Source organism: Suncus etruscus, chromosome 7 (assembly GCF_024139225.1).
Source record: "Suncus etruscus isolate mSunEtr1 chromosome 7, mSunEtr1.pri.cur, whole genome shotgun sequence".
Classification (NCBI taxonomy): domain Eukaryota; kingdom Metazoa; phylum Chordata; class Mammalia; order Eulipotyphla; family Soricidae; genus Suncus; species Suncus etruscus.
This window is the reverse complement of record NC_064854.1, coordinates 2,113,586-2,119,411: the sequence shown is the minus strand read 5'-3', so window position 1 is coordinate 2,119,411 and position 5,826 is coordinate 2,113,586. Positions and strand designations below refer to the sequence as shown.

Below are 5,826 nucleotides of genomic sequence, written 5' to 3'. Positions count from 1 at the left end.
TTGACATAAATATTTCAGAAATAAAATTCAAAAATGAATCTTAATTAAGAGAATAAAATTATAAGAAGTCTTATAAACAGTTCCTACAGAAGTCCTTATTACAGTATTTACTTTCTACCTTTACTTAAAGTAAAACTATATTTGATTGTGCTTTCCTTGTGTTTTATGGAATATAGTCACATACAAGTGGAAAATTTTAACATATATGCATATTAAGATGGACTTAACTCCTAATTAGGAGTTCTAAATTTATATACATTTTAAAAAAAATCTAATATGGTCAATTTAGTTTACTATTATAAGGTATACTAATTAACATTTTAAGCTCTAATAACTTTTAAAATATTTTATTTTAAGCTCTAATAACTTTTAAAATATTTTATATTGGGGAAGGCGTGATACTATATTAGGTATGGCACTTATTTTGCATGCCTTCAACCCATGTTTAATCCCCAGAACACATGTTCCTTGAGCCCGTCCCAGAATATCCCTAAAGCTGAGAACCAGGATGACTCCTGAGCAATGATATATATGGCCAGAACAAAATAAAAAGTATATTATTTAAAAGTACACTATAGTTTTTAAAAATAGTTGCTTATACTAATAATTAGTATATTACAATTATCTGGGAAGAGAAAGCCTGTCTAGAGTACAGACCTGTGTGGGGTGGGGAGAAAGGTCACTTTTGATATTGGTCATGGAAATGTTGCACTGGTGAAGGATTTTTTGTGTATGTGTATATATATATATATATATATATATATACATTTTATATATATATTATATATATAACTCAAAAAAAAGAAAAGAAAAGATAAGGCCTCCCAATTCTTAACACAGGCTGTGTTCTTTATACTGACTGTATAGAAAGAGGAGGTTTAGTAAAAAAAAAAAGAAATTATAATGGAGCAAACCTTCCCCTTTGACCAGAAAGCTCTATTCAGTTAAAACCCAACCAATTCCATGTTGGTTACCAAAGTTACCAAAGATCTAATTATTCTAATTTTGGGCTAAAATTTCATCTAGAATCATAAATAATTATCCACTGTCACAATGACCTTTTGTTGTATGGTAGTATACATTTATCCCAATTCTTTATTCCAGGGTATATGAGTTGCTTTTCTGATTGTATGTTTTCTCACATAATAGGAAGCTTAAAAACTATTTTTGTAAACATTAAGGTCTAGCATGAAGTCAATTTTTTTTATTTCCTTTTGATTCTTTAAATGTGACCCCAGGAATCTTTAAAAAGCTATACAACAGCCTGAAGTGATAAAAAGAAATTTCATTATCTACTCTAGAGAATTCATCAAAATACTTAAATTCATATATAATATAATTTGTTTCAGGCAGTATATTTCCCTCTGAGATTTGATACTGTAAGCTCTATTAGCTTGAATCAAAAGATTACAACTAACTTGCCTCATTCTCCTGTCAATAAGCATGGGTATGATGGACAAACACCAGCACCAGAAATTCCTGCTCTCAACAAATATATTAGGTCCATTTGGAAGTCCACGAGAAAATTAGAAATTGATGCCATCTGAATTAGACCCTGAAGATAGAGTATTAGGACAATATAACATCATCATAAAACAGTTTATTTTACACTGCCATTTCATCATCTCTTTATAATTAGAAATATTTAGAGCTTATACTAATATAATGGAATAATTTAGATTAAATGGTGTGGAATTTTTAACCCCCTCCCATCATCTTAATTACTCATTCCTTGGTTGAAATTTTTGTTAGCTATGTCTTAAACACTTCTACAAATTTCATAAATGAAATGTTTCCCCTAACTACCAATTTTTAAGCCTTGTAAGTCTTGATAAGATCAAGTTAATCAAGCATATTACTATACATGTAAGAATAATTTTCGACTGCTTGCTGGAAATTAGCAATTTCCCAGTCATTATCAAAAGATTGCTGGATGTGTCTTTATTCCAGCAATAGATTTTTGAGTCTAATTATCCTATCACAATGCACATGGCCAAATTATTTTATTAATAATTTCAAAAATGTGTACAATTCATCCTATCCAATACATATTTTTAATCATCCACCTCTCACATCTCCTTTTCCACTTTACCCCCAAACTATACCCCAATTTGTAACATGAAGACATATTTGTGCTAAACATGAATATTTGGAAGAGAAAATTCTCTAGCTATTCAACCCATTTTCTTTCCAAGAATTCTTCTCTGAGACTATTTGGTATAATGCCTCAACAAGACCAGATAATTAGTGAGAATTGTACAGATGACAAGAGCTCTAAATAAGATAATGAAATTTTCTGTCATAACTCTGGCCTCCAGGAAATATTCCCAGGTGGACAAAATGCTTTACTCCATAAGAAGTTCTTTGGAAGAGCATAAGAGCTGCACAATTTGAAATAATAATGCACTATTGTCAACAGTTCTTTTTTTGTCTAAGATTTTCCATCATCACAGTGAAACTAGAAATTTCTAAAAGAATTATGCATTTCAAAAGAATTTTCTAACACATAGCATGCCTAAGGTATAATTTATTAGGAATGTAGAAGAATAATCGAGTAAAAATATAAATTACTGCTAGTAAGATAGAAAAAGAAACCTGGAAATGAAGACATTCATCCTCATGAATTTAAGAGCCAAGATTGTCAAATGACTGCACTCAGTGTGTAGAAAAAAATATAACCCTGCTCCAATTAATGGGCAGATTTAATATAATACACTACAATGATATTTTTTAAAGACTAGCACAAATCCAAACAAAAAGTAGATGAGATTATATAAAATTCACCAAAATCCAACTGAGTCTAAAAAAATTATATTTTGGAGGCATTTTATTTCTCAACTTTGAATTATAATTTAAAGCCATAGTATCTAATTGAAATCAATGGTATGTATATAATGATATACTTGTAGACAGACAGAGAGAATTGACAGTCAGGAGTTAACTGCGTGGTTTATGGGCTTATGACAGAGAAGTTAAGATAGTACATAGAGTAAGTAAAATTTCTTCATCACAGTTTGCCTCATAAAATGGATAACTGTTGATTTAATTGTAAAGTATGGTATAAAGTCCACCTGTTGGGTGAGGCCTCCCTCATCATGGGACCTCTAGCCCCTTCTCTGGTGGTTCTAAGGATTCCAGGGTAAAAACAGAGAAATTAATTCACAAGCAGTCAGTCAACTTTTCATTGGAGTTAGCTGTTTATCTTATGACCCAATTTGTCATGTGCATTTCTTCATATGTCTTTCTCTCAGGAGCTCTGCCTGTCTCTCTTCCTGCTGCTCTCCATCCATGCTTCCTTGCTGCTTCCTCTCTCCCCCCCTCCCCCAGCACCTTTTATTCTTTATTCAAAATACCTCATTACATCCCACGTGTAGGTGGGTCTGATCATCCAGGAGAGATTAACATATCAACAGAAAGATTAGGTTATTGGGGGAAGGAATACCTTACAGATAGTCACATGTAAAACAAGAAATTAGAAGTGAGATGCTCACACCATTTTCACAAGTAAATTCTAAATGAATTAGAATTATCAAGATTAGCCAGAGAACATAAAATACATTGAAGAAAATATTGACAGAACTCTCTGGAAACTGATCTCAAAGATATCCTTAATGAGATGACCTTAGTGGCAAAGACAACAGAAGCAAAAATAGACAAATGGAATTACATGTAATTTTAAATATTTTTAGAAAGATAAAACATATGCTATAATAATAACATACCATACTTAATGGGATAAAATACTTGCATGCAATATTTTTGATAAAAATGCATCAAACACCAATGACCCCATCCACAAATGAGGAGAATGAGAAAATATTTTCTCACAGAATATATATACAAGGACATATATATATATATATATATATATATATATATATATATATATATGTATATATTATTTGGAGTATTTTTGTTTGTTTTTGGGCCACACCCAGAGACAGGTGTTACTCCTGGCTCTGCGCTCAGAAATCACTCCTGGCTTGGGGGACCATAAGGGACGCTGGGGGATCTAGCCATGGTCTGTCCTAGGTTAGCAGCATGAAAACACCCTATTGCTTCGCCACTGCTCTGGCCCTATATGAATATATATTACATATACATAAATACAACGGAAATGTATGCCAATATGTTATATAGCATATACAAAAACAAAAAAACATATACAAAACTGCACATCATCATTTATGTTTAGTGTAAAACAAATTAAAACATTGAGGTATTGTATAGCAGTGAGAACAGAACAAATAAAAGTCTGAAAATTGTCTGTGTTGGTGAAATTTTAGTGATAAAGTTATCCTCATGAACTTTTGGTGGATAATAATCTAGTTCAACTTCTTTGGAAAATAATATGTGAAGTTCTTAAAAAAACATAGCAATAGACCTACCAAAATGGAACACCACTTCTTGGCATCTGTTCCCAAATCACAAAAAGTTATTTGAAATAATACATATATATCTATATTTATTACATCTCTTAATACAATGGCAGTATTTCACCCATTTATAGAATTTAAAAAACAAGATAAATAAATAGAAAATATTTGTTCAAAACAGAGCTGTAAATAAGATATAGTAAATCATAGTATATACAGTATAAATGCATAGGTTCAAATATATTTTACTATATTTTGACTATTAAAATAATTATTATTATTATTCTGCATATTGTATATATTGTGCTCTTCATAAGAATGAGATAAGATTCAAAAAACGCAAAAAAATTGAGATAAGAAAGTTATGATTAAGATTTTTTAATATGGGGCCGGGTAGGTGGCGCTGGAGGTAAGGTGTCTGCCTTGCAAGCGCTAGCCAAGGAAGGACCGTGGCGGGTGTGGCCCAAAAACCAAAAAAAAAAAAAGATTTTTTAATATAATTTTTATTTTGATTGTAGTGGTTTATATATTGTTGACAATAATATTATAGGTATATATTTACATAAAATCAGGGGAGTTCCCATCACCGATTTGTCCTCCCTACACCTCCATGTCGTCCTACCTCCCATATTCTCCTCCCTCACCCAATGTGGTCCTCTCTGTACCTAGCTTACTATTTAGTAGTCTTGGTCCTTGTGCCTCCCTTATTTCCCACTCTAACTGGGAGAAAGGACTATATAGTTCAACTTATGTGGTTTTATTTGAAGAAGATAAAAGTAATAAACTAGGGTGAAAGTCTAATATGCCAAAAATGGGCGGAATCCTTCTAGAGGCTCTCATCGTGGGTTTGAGAGATGAAGGAGAAAAAGAAGGTGAAACACCCCAATAGTACAAAAAGAAGTGTCAAATATCCAGTGAGCACTCCAGTGATAATGATAGGCACCACAAAAAAGCTATGGTCTTGAGTTAAAAAACATGGCGGAGCACCTAAAGAAAGAAAAGAAAAGAAGAAAAAAAATAATATAAATATAAATGGGGACAACAACTTCAATATCCACACCAAAACAAAGAAATTGACAAAAAGTAGATAGGTAAATAAAAATAAAAATAATAACAATAATAATAAATGAAGAAAAAATAATGTATAAAAGATAAAAAATGTTTTTTGCTTTTTGCCTTTTTTTTTTCTCTCCTGCACTGGCACAGTAAATATTGGGGTCATTCGAAAAGGAATTCACTTGGCCTAAGCACTATAGGGTTCCTCCACCCTTGGCGTATATTGTCACGGGATTAACCAGAGACTCCGTTCAGGTTCATTTATTCTACTAGTGGTGCTTTCGTGGTGTTTGGAAAACTTATGCTCTGCCCTGGGTGATGAGATAAGACCTCTGTATCTATAGAGCTCAGTATCTGCACAGGTCCAGGAGTGGGACTTATGATGAAGTCTTTC

At 32.1% G+C, this 5,826-nt stretch overlaps 1 pseudogene; it reads left to right on the top strand.

The window, feature by feature from the left end:
- Positions 1 to 818: 818 nt before the first annotated feature.
- LOC126014845 (uncharacterized) lies at positions 819 to 901 on the top strand (annotated as a pseudogene).
- The last annotated feature ends 4,925 nt before the right edge of the window (positions 902 to 5,826 follow it).